Below are 12,454 nucleotides of genomic sequence, written 5' to 3' on the forward strand. Positions count from 1 at the left end.
AAACAGTATGCGGCTATAAAATCAAATGCAAAATTCCTGGACCGAAAAGGCCGAAAAGCCTCCTTTTATGCCAAGCCCTGGCACATGCCCGCACAGTGAATAAGGCACACATATTTGGTATCCCCATGCACGGGAGAAGTGGAAGAATGTGAAAGGAGATTAATTTTGTCCGTGGTCCATACCGTGTGTGAAAAATGCTAGCATAAACTGGCGCAATTGCTAAATAATTGAATTTTTTTCCAATTTTGCCCACTTTAGAGAAAAAAATAAAAATGATATATACTGACAAATGCCACTAAAACAAAGCCCTATCTGTCCTTTAAAAAGAGTGTAAAATTCAAAGATGAACTTTATTCACCTGCTGAGTTATAGTCATCTAAAGAAGCGCACAGCAAAATTGTGAAATTTGCTCTGGTCATTTAGCTGTAAAACAGCCTAGTCCTTAACCGGTTAAGGCCCTTCCAGGGACCAGCGAATAGGATGAAGAGATTTTCTGAAAGCCCTATTTGGTTCTGTTGAAATACATTTCTACAGCTCTTTTTTTATCCAATGAGTGAAGTTTTTCCTCCTGCTGATTCATCAGATTGGAAAAGAAGACCTGAAGGAAAGATTCTTTGTTTGTTATCCGCAGACGAAACCTTCCGGGAGGGAAGTGCGTAAAGTGCGTAACACCACTGTATCTAGAAGGAATCTGAGGTAAGGATGTTTTGCAGAATGGCTGTACCTCTCCTGTTCTTCTGGCTGAAGTGATTGCCACATGGAACACCACCTTAAAGGACAGCCACATAAGATCCACTTCTAATAGTGGTTTAAATGGAGGCAATGCAAGACACTTTAGAACAAGCGCCAAGTCCCAGAAAGGCAATGGTTGTTTAACCTCTGGTCTAAGATTTTTGATGCCTTTAACTGGTTCACGTTCGCCGGCTGTATATAAACAGCCTGCGGTCGAGGTCTTTAGAGGTTTTATCTAGCTGCCTGAGCGAATGTTGGGTGCCCGGCAGTCAGTGACTGCAGTGGACCCTAAAGAGAAGATAGAAGTATGTTTCGCTGCTTCTGTCTTCTCTGATCGCTTCTACACAGCGCTCAGTGAGAGCTGTGCATAGAATGGAGGAAGCGGCAGCGCCTCTGCTTCTACACTATATTCTGCCACAGTCTAGCAGAGTTTATACAGAGCATGTGCTGGTCGTTTCTAGCCATATTTTAATTTATTGTGCTTTTGCTGTCTATCCTGGACATTTTATTAGCATACCATTAAAAGTTATATTTTATTAGCACCTAGTTAGTAGTTGGGAAATTGGTTTTCATTGTGCGTCTGGCACATTAGCAATCTGCTTCTATTAGTCCCGATGACCAATAGATCGTCCGGTATGCTGGTCACATGATCACCGGTATGCCATTAGTGGCAGTCTGCTGCTGGGTCTAACTAGACCCAGCACAGCCCTATTAGTGACAATAGTCACTATAGGAGGGCTGATTCCCCCGCTTCACAAAAAACTGCTGTAAAATACGGAGAGTTTTTCAAGGGAAAACAGCCTCTGATATTTAGCTGTTTTTTAAGCATCACTCGTTTTTTTATGCGTTTTTTTTATGGCCGTTTTTGGAGCTGTTGCTCTATTGACCTAATGAAAAACGGCTCAAGAAGCGACATGCACTTATTTTTTACATTATCTCCTACATAATGTGATCGGCACTGTAATGTAGATGTAGATCACACATTAACTTTACTGAAGTGTCTTGAGAGTGAATAGACATCGCTTCCAGCCAGGACGCGATGTCTATTCACAATCCCGACACTTTGGTAACGTTTGCGTGGGACTTAATGACAGCATGCGTGATCTCACGAGATCACGCTGTAAATGACAGCACAGCGTGATCTCGATGTGCTGTGTGAGTAAGTGACACACAAACGTTACCGAAGTGTCCGCATTGTGAATAGACATCGTTTCCTGGCTGGAGGTGATGTCTATTCACTCTCAAGACACTTCAGTAAAGTTAATGTGTGAGTAAATGACAGCTCATCGTGATCTCGCAAGATCACTATGTGCTGAGTACATGAATGGAGAGAAGTGTATGACACTAATTGGTCAGCATCATACACTTCTCTTTACAACGCCCACTTGGTCAAAAGCTAAAAAACGCCCAGTTGGGCATTAAAGTCATTCGCATAAAATAGGTCATAACTTGGTCAAAATTGATCGTTTTTCTAAATAAAAACCACTGCTGTTATCTACATTACAGTGCCAATCACATTATGTAAGAGATAGGGCACTTATAATGTGGCGACAGAGCCTCTTTAAAGCTATCCCTAACCAATTTACCCTAAAATAGACATGTAGTGTATCAATTTACGCTAGACAATGGCGATCCTAAATAAAGGTCTATTTTAGGGTAAAACTATATTATTACCATAAAAAATTAGCTGAAAAGTAAATAAGCACATTGTTTTTTACTATTTTTACACTATAAGCCTAGAAATTCTAAAATATCTAAAAGGATGTGTATAAAAATGATAAATAAAGAAGCCTGCATTGTCTACGAAAAAAACCAGATCGCTAGCCCAACAAATAAAGTTATAGCCATTTAACGTGTGCTAAAAATGGCTAAACGGTGTCTGGTCCTGATGGTTTAAAATAGCCTGGTCCTGAAACGGTTAAAGAATTTTGCAAAAAGAGGTTGATTGATGAATTTACCTTCAGTCATGCAATTGATGGTCGATACATGAGTCAGGGTATTGAATTTTAACCCCCTCTGGAATCCCTGCTGCAGGAATTGCAATACCACTGGCACCTCGAGTAAAGAATATTAGGACTCTTCCATCCAGCTACAAAATTTCTTCCAGTCTGGAATATACTTTATTGTTTACTGGTTTCCTTGCATGAAGAAGCATGGAAATTACAGACTCAGAGAGGCCTTTATTTAACAATTTTTGCCTCTCAGCCTCTAGACAGTCACATGGAGTTTGCTGAGGTGAGGGTGAAACAGGCCTTTCTGGAGCAACAGATCTTGCCACATTGGTAGCTTCCATAATTCCCCTCTGGAGAGACGGAACAGAAGATGGAACTATGCCCTGCGAGGCCAAAATGGAGCAACCGGAAGTATAGAGGGTTTCTCTGCTGCAATCTTGTTCAAGGTTTTTGGGAAAACAGAACCTTCTGCAAAACATTGCCCATAGTAAGAGTAAAAGGACTCAAGAGGTTAACAGACACAACTCTGTATGAAAATTATCCCTGGAGTCACAACTTTTTTTTATTTTTTTTTAAATCAGATAGTTTTTATTAACAATGTTTTATATTAACCCATTCCCGACATCCGCCGTATATATACGGTGCTATCGAGAAGGGGTTTCCGCAAACCGTACTACCATTACATCGCGGTGATAGTGCGGGCTCAGAAGCAGATCGGAAAAAAGTGCTTTTATTGTGTAAAAGCTGCAATACATGAAAAAAAAAAACTATGTAAATGTGTAAAAGCTGCAATACATGATAAAAAAAACTATGTAAATGTTTAAAAGCTGCAATACATGAAAAAAAAACTATGTAAATATGTAAAAGCTGCAATACATTAAAAAAAAACTATGTAAATTTGGTATTGCCGTAATTGTATCAACCCACAGAATAAAGATAACATGTAATTTGTGGTTCATGGTGAATGCCAATAAAAAACTATTCCAGAATTGCTGGTTTTTTAACATAAAGTCGTATCTGTCCCAAAATGGTACCAATAAAATCTACAGCTTGTCTCGCAAAAAACAAGCTGGCACACTGCTCCAACAACTGAAAAATAAAAAAGTTATGGCACTAGTATTGCAGTGATGAAAAAACATCCCGATGTGTAGACCGGAAGGGAACATTGCTTCAGTTTCAGGGCCCTAGTATTTTGGAACTAGGAAAGGAAGGGACATAGCACATCTGCTGGAAGCGAGTGCGCCCGTATTATACCAGCCCAACACTTTCCCAGCAAAATTTCCCAAACTACAAAGGAGAAAAAGCCCCCAAAAGGTGCAGAGTGTTACAAAAGGGGGATATTACCATACTAGGGAGAAATTGCTTTACATATTTTAGGGTGCATTTTGTTCTTCCTTGCGAAAATAAAAAATGTTGATCTAAAACTACAATTTATTGAAAAAAATGTATTTTTTCATTTTCACGGCTTAATTCTAATTCAGCAAAAAACCTTTTGGGGTCAAAATTCTCACTGTACTCCTAGATGATTCCTCAAGGGGTGTAGATTCCCAAATGAAGTCACTTTTGGGGTGTTTCCACTAAACTAGTACTACATGGACTGGCGCCCAGAAACCATTCCAAATGGCACTCCTTCCCTTCTGAGCCCTACCGTGTGTCCAAACAGCAGTTTATGACCACATATGGGGTATGGTTTTACTCGAGAGAAGTTACTTTACAAATGTTGTGGTGCTTTTTCTCCTTTAGTCCATGTGGAAATGAAAATAAATTAGCTAAACCTACATTTTCTTTGAAAATATATAGATTTTCATTTTCACGGCCTACGTCCAATTTCTGCAAAAAAATAAAACCTATGGGGTTAAAATGCTCCACTGTTTTGTCCCCTCAGGGCTTTGCATATGCAGCATGGCCTCCGCAAACCATTCCTGCTAAATTTGAGCTCCAAAAGCCAAATGGCGCTCTTTCCCTTCTGAGCCCTGCCGTGTGTCCAAACAGCCGTTTATAACCACATATGGGGTATGGTTTTACTCGAGAGAAATTGCTTTACAAATGTTGTAGTGCTTTTTCTCCTTTTAGTCCTTGTCAAAAGGAAAAAAAATTGGCTAAACCTACATTTTCTTTGAAAAAAAATATACATTTTCATTTTCACGGCCTACTTCCAATAATTTCTGCAAAAAATCTGTGGTGTCAAAATTCTCACTATACCCCCAGATAAATTCCTTGAGGGATGTAGTTTCCCAAATGGGGTCACTTTTGTGGGATTTCCACTGATTTAGCACCGAAAGAGCTCTTCAAACGTGACATGGTGCCTAAAATATTTCCTAATAAAAAGGAGGACCCAAAATTCACTAGGTGCTCCTTTGCTTCTGAGACGTGTGTTTCGGTCCATTAGCACACTAGGGCTACATGTGGGATGTTTTCTAAAACTGCACAATCTGGGTAATAAATATTGAGTTGCATTTCTCTGGTAAAACCTTCTGTGTTTCAAAAAAAAAAAATGGATTAAAAATGAATTTCTGCAAAAAATAAATTGAATTTGTAAATTTCACCTACTTTGGTTTAATTCCTGTGAAACATCTGAAGGATTAACCCCTTAATGACCAGCCTATTTTAGACGTTCATGACCAAGCCATTTTTTACGTTTTTCCATCGTCTGATTCAAAGACCTATACACTTTTTATTTTTGCGTCGACATAGCTGTATAAGGTCTTGTTTTTTGCGGGACAAGTTTTAATTTTTAATAGCACCATTTTGGGGTACATAGAATTTATTGATTAACTTTTTATTAACTTTTTTTTGGGGGGGAATAGAAAAAAAACAGCCATTTCGCCACACTTTTTTGCGTCCTAAACTTACGCCATTTACCGTGTGGTATAAATAACACAATAACTTTATTCAGCGGGTTGTTGAGATTGCAACGATACCAAATTTGGAGAGTTTTTGTATGTTTTACTACTTTTACACAGTGAAAATGTTTTACTACTTTTACATAGTGAAAACACTTTTTTTTCAAAATTATTTGGTTTTGTGTCTCCATATTTGAAGAGCCGTAACGTTTTTATTTTTTCGCCGATGCAATTATAGGAGGGCTTTTTTTTTTGCAGGACGACTTGTAGTTTTTATCGGTACCATTTTGGAGTAGATGCGACTTTTTGATCACTTTTTCTCACGTTTTTTTTTAAGGCTGGATTCAAAGAAAACAGCAATTTTTGCAGTTTTTTTTTATTTTTTACGACGTTCACCGTGCGGGTTAAATGATGTAATAACTTTATCGTTTGGGTCGTTACGGACGCGGCAATACCAAATATGTGTAGCTTTTTTACTTTATTTTGTTTGTTGATAATAAAGCAGTTTGTAAGGGGGAAAATTTGGGTTTTTCATTTTTTTTTCACTTTTTTTTTAAACTTTTTTACTAGTCCCACTAGGGGACTTCATTATTCGATTATCCGATCGCATTTATAATACACTGCAATACTTCTGTATTGCAGTGTATTATGCCTGTCTCCGGCATGACCTAGCAGGCATTCACCACCGGCAGACCTGGGGGCCTTTATTAGGCCCCGGGCTGCCATCGGAAACACAGACACTCGGCGATCTGATCGCCGGGTGTCAGTTGGATGAGAGGGAGAGCCCTCCCTCTCTCCAAAACCACTCAGATGCGGTTCACGCTATTGTGCACCGCATCTGAGGGGTTAAACGGGTGAGATCGATACTAGTATCGATCTCACCTGGTCGAGCAGGGACGCCCCCAGCCCTCGGCTACCTCTGAGAGCAGGGAGATTTGACAGCTCCATGCTCTGTTTACTTATTCCGATGCAACGACGTAAAAATTCTATTGCATCGGAATAAGGCCCGTTAGTGACCGACGTAAAAACACTATGGGCCGGTCACTAACTGGTTAAGAAACTTTCTAAATGCTGTTTTGAATACTTTGAGGGGTGCAGTTTTTAAAGTGGGGTGACTTTTTTTTTTATTGGGGGTTTCTAATATATAAGGCCCTTAAGGCCATTTCGCAACTGAACTGGCCCCTGTAAAAACAGCCTTCTGAAATGTTCTTTCAAATGTGAGAAATTGCGGCTAAAGTTCAAAGCCTTTTAAAGTCCTAGAAAAATAAAAGGATGTTCAAAAAATGGTGCCAATCTAAAGTAGACATGTGGGGGATGTTAATTAGCAACTATTTTGTGTGGTATAACTGCCGGTCTTACAAGCAGATACATATACATTTTGAAAAATTCACATTTTTAAAATTTTTCGCTACATTTTGGTGTTTTCCACAATTAAATACTGAATGTAACGAGCAAATTTTGCCAGTAACATAAAGTCCAATGTGTCCCGAAATAACAGTCTCTGAATCGCTTAAATAGATAAAAGCATTCCGAAGTTATTACCACATAAAGTGAAACATGTCAGATTTGAAAAACGAGGCTCTGTCGTGAAGTGGGTTAAACATAAAAATTTAATACAGACATTTAATCCTTTCGCGCACCTAGACGTGCTATTAAGTCCGACTGCGGGGGGTGATGTTCGGAGCTCTGAGCGCGCTCCATATGCTGCGGGTGTCGGCTGTATTTTACAGCGGACACCCGGGACTAAGCCAGGAGCAGCGATCACGCTGTTCCTGGTGGTTTATCCCCTCAAATACTGCAGTCAATCGCGACCGCAGCATCTGAGGCGTTGAAAAGAGATCGGGGTGCAGACTGTTGTCATGGCAGCCCAGGGGCCTAATGAAGGCCCCCAGGACTGCCTTCACTCTGCCTCTGCTAAGCCCTTAATATAGGCAATTTCACTAGATGGCGTTTTTTTTTTTACTTCACAAAATGTTAAACAACTCCCTCAAATCCGTTCTAATATCTTCCCTTAGTAATTTGAAAAATATACCCATCTAGACCTGGCGCTTTGTTGTTAGTTGACTGTTCGATGATCCTGTATTTCCTGTGCACTCTGCTGCTCTTCTTTCAAAGTAGGAATATTTGGGTCTCTCAAATACTTAGGGTCAATATTACCTTTTTCAGATTTATATAGCCTCCTATAAAAGAGTATTTTATTAATCATCTTAGTCTCGCTCCATATTTTTGTTCTCATTGCCATCTTTTGACAAGTTTGAAAGCAATTTACCAGATTTATTGCCATATTTATACAGTTTAGCTTCTGGTTACTATAAAAAGCTTGACATTTTTGTAGCCAGATATTAAGTTCTTGGGCTTTGAGCATTTCATCTCTAGATTTGTTGGATAAATATTTTTTATAATTGTTTTTAAGCCAATCTATATTTTTCACTAGCCTGCCAATATCCCTCTCTTATTTTTTTCTGATATTTTCTGGTTTATGATATTGTGTCCCCTTAACCCCTTCCCGACATTTGACGTATCCATACGCCAAAGTCAGGTAGGGGAGGTATGGAAGGGGCTCACTGAGTGAACACACTCCATACGATGCCAGTGTCGGCTGTTTGTTACAGCCGACACTTCAGAGTAACGCTCGAACGTGATCCCGCTTGTTTAACTCGTTTTAAATGCTGCGGTCAATAGCGACCGCAGCATTTAAATAGTTAGAGGGGGCGACCCCCTCTAACAGCTCATCGCACCCCCCGCAACGCAATCGCGGGAGGGCGATGGTTGCTATGGCTGCCTGGGGGCCTAATGAAGGCTCCGGTAGGGCTTAATTGATGCCTGTCAGAATCACGATATACTGCAATACATTAGTATTGCAGTATATCGTGCAAGCGATCTAACGATCGATGGTTGAAGTCCCCTAGGGGGACTAGTAAAAATGAGTTAAATAAAGTTGTTTTTTTTTATGTAAAAAAAAAACATTAAATGTTCATAAAACCTCCCTTTTCCCATTTTCCCCCTAAAGCATAGTAAAAAAATAAATAAACATAATTGGTATCGCTGTGTCCGTAAAAGTCTGAACTATTACAATATATCATTATTTAACCCGCACGGTGAACGCCGTAAGAAAAAAAAAATTAAACGCCAGAATCTCTATTTTTTGGTCACCTAATCTACCACATAAAATGAAATAAAAAGTGATCAAAACGTCGCATGTACCCCAAAATGGTATTATTAAAAACGACAGCTTATCCCGCAAAAAATAAGCCCTCATACCACTTAATCGACGGAAAAATTAAAAAGTTATGGCTCTCGGAATTTGGTGACAAAAAATTAATTTTCTTTTTTACACTTAGGTTTTTACTTGTAAAAGTAGTAAAATATAGAAAAAAACTATATATGTTTGGTATCGCCGTAATCGTATTGACCCACAGAATAAAGTTAACATGTTGTTTTAATTGCACAGTGAATTCCGTAAAAACGTTGCGCAAAAAAAACATGGAGGAATCGCTGTTTTTTTCATTTTCTACCCCACAAATCATTTTTTTCCCTTTTCCTAGTACATTATATGGCAAAAAACATTGTGCTACGAAAAACTACAACTCGTCCCGCAAAAATCAAGCCCTCATAGGACTATATCGACTGAAAAATAAAATATTATGGCTTTTGGAATGTGGGGAGGAAAAAACAAAAATTAAAATCTGAAAAAGGGCTGTGGCGGGAAGGGGTTAATACAGCTTTAGCTGTTTCTCAAAATAGCACTGGATCTCTGCGTGCCTCTTCATTTTCTTTCACATATTGGGCCCACCACTTCTTTATAGCTTCTGCAAACTGAGTATCCTTCACTAGCTGCGAAGGAAATCTCCAAATAAAGTTTTGATTGTATTTCACCTACAATACCCCATAATACTACACTGATTGGGGAATGATCTGAGATTACTCTGTCATGTATCGCAGCATCTATTATTGTGTTTAATAAGTTATCTGAAGTCAATAGATAATCTATTTGAGACATAGAGCCATGAACTGGGCAATAAAAGGTAAACTCCCTTTCTATAGGATTCATCTGTCGCCGAGGATCCACCATCCTAGTTAGGTTTAAAGAGGCTCTGTCACCACATTATAAGTGCCCTATCTCCTACATAAGGAGATGGGCGCTATAATGTAGGTGACAGCAGTGCTTTTTATTTAATAAAACTATCTATTTTCACCACTTTATTAGCGATTTTAGATTTATGCTAATGAGTTTCTTAATGCTCAAGTGGGCGTGTTTTACTTTAGACCAAGTGGGCGTTGTACAGGGGAGTGTATGACGCTGACCAATCCGCGTCATGCACTCCTCTTCATTCATTTAGGCAGCGCATAGGAATCCTTTTAGATCACTATGTGCTGGCTTAAACTAACACATTAACGATACTGAAGTATTTAGACAGTGAATAGACATTCCACGGGATGTCTATTCACAATCCCTGTACTTCGTTACTGTTTCTGTGGTACTTATAGCAGAGCAAGCGTAATCTCGCGAGATTACGCTGTAGATGACAGGTTACAACGAGATTACGCTTTGCTCTGCTATAAGTACCATATAAGATAAGTACTATAAGATCATTCTCATTTTTTCAATTTCACATTGGGCAGATGTGCTTTTTGCAAAAGGGCTATACGAGTACCCAATTTTTTAAGATGCCTTAGGATTATTTTCCTCTTTGCTGGAGTGCTAATCCCCTTCACATTCCAAGATATAATCTTGAGCTCAGATGTCATATTTCAATACAAAAAAAAATTATTCTATTTTTATAAATCCGCACAAGACAACCCCCCTTCTACTTTTATGTCGACCTCCCACTTTACATAACATAATAAATGTTTCTATTTGCCACTTTCTCCCTCCTTATCCCTCCATCACCCCCCCCCCCTCTCCTCTCAATTATCTACCGTTAACAAAAAGCTTATTTACTGTGATATACTATGCCCTTTTATAAAAAGGTGTTCTAGTGTTTTATTCATACACTTTATATTCTAGTGCTTAATTTAGTGTTTCAAGAGGCTCTGTCACCACATTATAAGTGGCCTATATTGAACATGATGTGATTGGCGCTGTAATGTAGATTACAGCAGTGTTTTTTTATTTAGAAAAACGATCATTTTTGACGGAGTTATGACCTATATTAGCTTTATGCTAATGAGTTTCTCAATGGTCAACAGGGCGTGTTTTACTTTTTGACCAAGTGGGGTTTGTGGCGAGAAGTGTAAAAAGTAGAAAAAAAAAATAATTAATAAAAATGTTTTAGAAAAGTGTAAATATACATTTTGTTTTCCTATAATAAGTCATTTATTATAGGAAAAAAATGAAACCGGTAAAAAAAAGTGCACATATTTAGTATCACCGCGTTCATAACGACCCAAACTATGAAACTATAATGTTGTTTTTTCCGAACGGTGAACGCTGCAAACAAAACAAATGGAAAACTATGTCCGCATCGCTATTTTTTTGTCACCACCCCTCCCAAGATATAGAATAAAAAGTGATGAAAAAGTCGCATTTACCCCAAAATAGTACCAATACAAACTACAACCCGTCCCGCAAAACACAAGACCTCCCACAGCTTTTTTGACTAAAAAATAACAAAGTTACGGCTCAGAATATGGTGTCTCAGAAAATAAATTATTTTATAGCAATTTTATTGATCAAACGCTGCAAAACTTAAAAAAAAATATATACATATGGTATCGCCGTAATCGTACCAACCCACAGAATAAAGTAAAACTTAATTTATTGCGTACGGTGAACACTGTAAGAAATAAAGAATTGAAAACGCCAAAATCGCAGTTTTTTGGTCACCTTAGCTCTAAAAAAAACCATGTAATAAAAAGTAATCAGGAAGATGTATGTACCATAAAATGGTACCAATAAAAGCTACAGCTCGTCCCACCAAAAATAAGCTCCCACAGCGCTCATTCGACCAAAAAATAAAACAGTTCTGGATGTCAGAATGTGATGACACAAAACAATTATTTACTTTTTTTAAGTAGTAAAATATAAAAAAAACTATATAAATTTGGTATCCCCGTAATCGTATTGAGGCGCAGAATAAAACTAAAGTTGTCGTTTTTACCGCACGGTGAAAGACTTAAAAACAAAACCCCAAGAACAATGGAGGAATCAGTTTTTTCCAATTTCAGCCCGCAAATTATTTTTTTTCCCAGTTTCCCAGCACATTTTATGGTACTTTAAATGGTGTTAATAGAAACTACAACTCTTCCCGCAAAAAATAAGCCCTCACACCGCTCTATTGACGGAAAAATAAAAAAATTATGGCTCTTGGGAGGCGGGGTGTGAAAAACGAAAATGAAAAAGCATAAAAGGATCAGTTCTGAAAGGGTTAATTAATTTCTAATAAAATAAAATATATTCCTAAAAAAAGGAGGCCCAAAAATCCACTAGGTGCTCCTTTGCTTCTGAGGCCGGTGCTTCAGTCCATTAGGACACTAGGGCCACATGTTGGATATTTTTAAAAACGGCAGAATCTGGGCAATACATTGAGTTGCGTTTCTCTGGTAAAACCTTCTGTGTTACAGATTTTTTTATTACAAATTAATTTCGGCCAAAAATATGAAATTTGTGAATTTCACCTCTACTTTCCTTTAATTCCTGTGAAACGCTTAAAGGGTTAAAATACTTTCTGAATGTGGTTTTGAATACTTTGAGGGGTGCAATTTTCAAAATGGGGTGATTTATGGGGACTTTCTAATATAGAAGGCTCTCAAAGCCACTTCAGAACTGAACTGGTCCCTGAAAAAATAGCCTTTTGAAACTTTCTTGTAAATATGAGAAATTGCTGCTAAAGTTCTAAGCCTCGGGGGCGTGGCTGACTTCCGCCGCGAGCAGTCGCATGCTGTGAGAGCTCCGTCCCGGCTCCGGTGTTTCTGCATTAATCCTGC

The 12,454-nt window shown here is 38.5% G+C and overlaps 1 protein-coding gene across 1 annotated transcript in view; it reads left to right on the forward strand.

Annotated features, from left to right (window-relative positions):
- FAM234B (family with sequence similarity 234 member B) overlaps positions 1 to 12,454 on the forward strand; it is a 156,112-nt gene that overhangs the window by 115,227 nt on the left and 28,431 nt on the right. The window lies entirely within an intron of this gene.

The sequence above is a fragment of the Rhinoderma darwinii genome, chromosome 7 (genome assembly GCF_050947455.1).
Source record: "Rhinoderma darwinii isolate aRhiDar2 chromosome 7, aRhiDar2.hap1, whole genome shotgun sequence".
Lineage (NCBI taxonomy): Eukaryota > Metazoa > Chordata > Amphibia > Anura > Rhinodermatidae > Rhinoderma > Rhinoderma darwinii.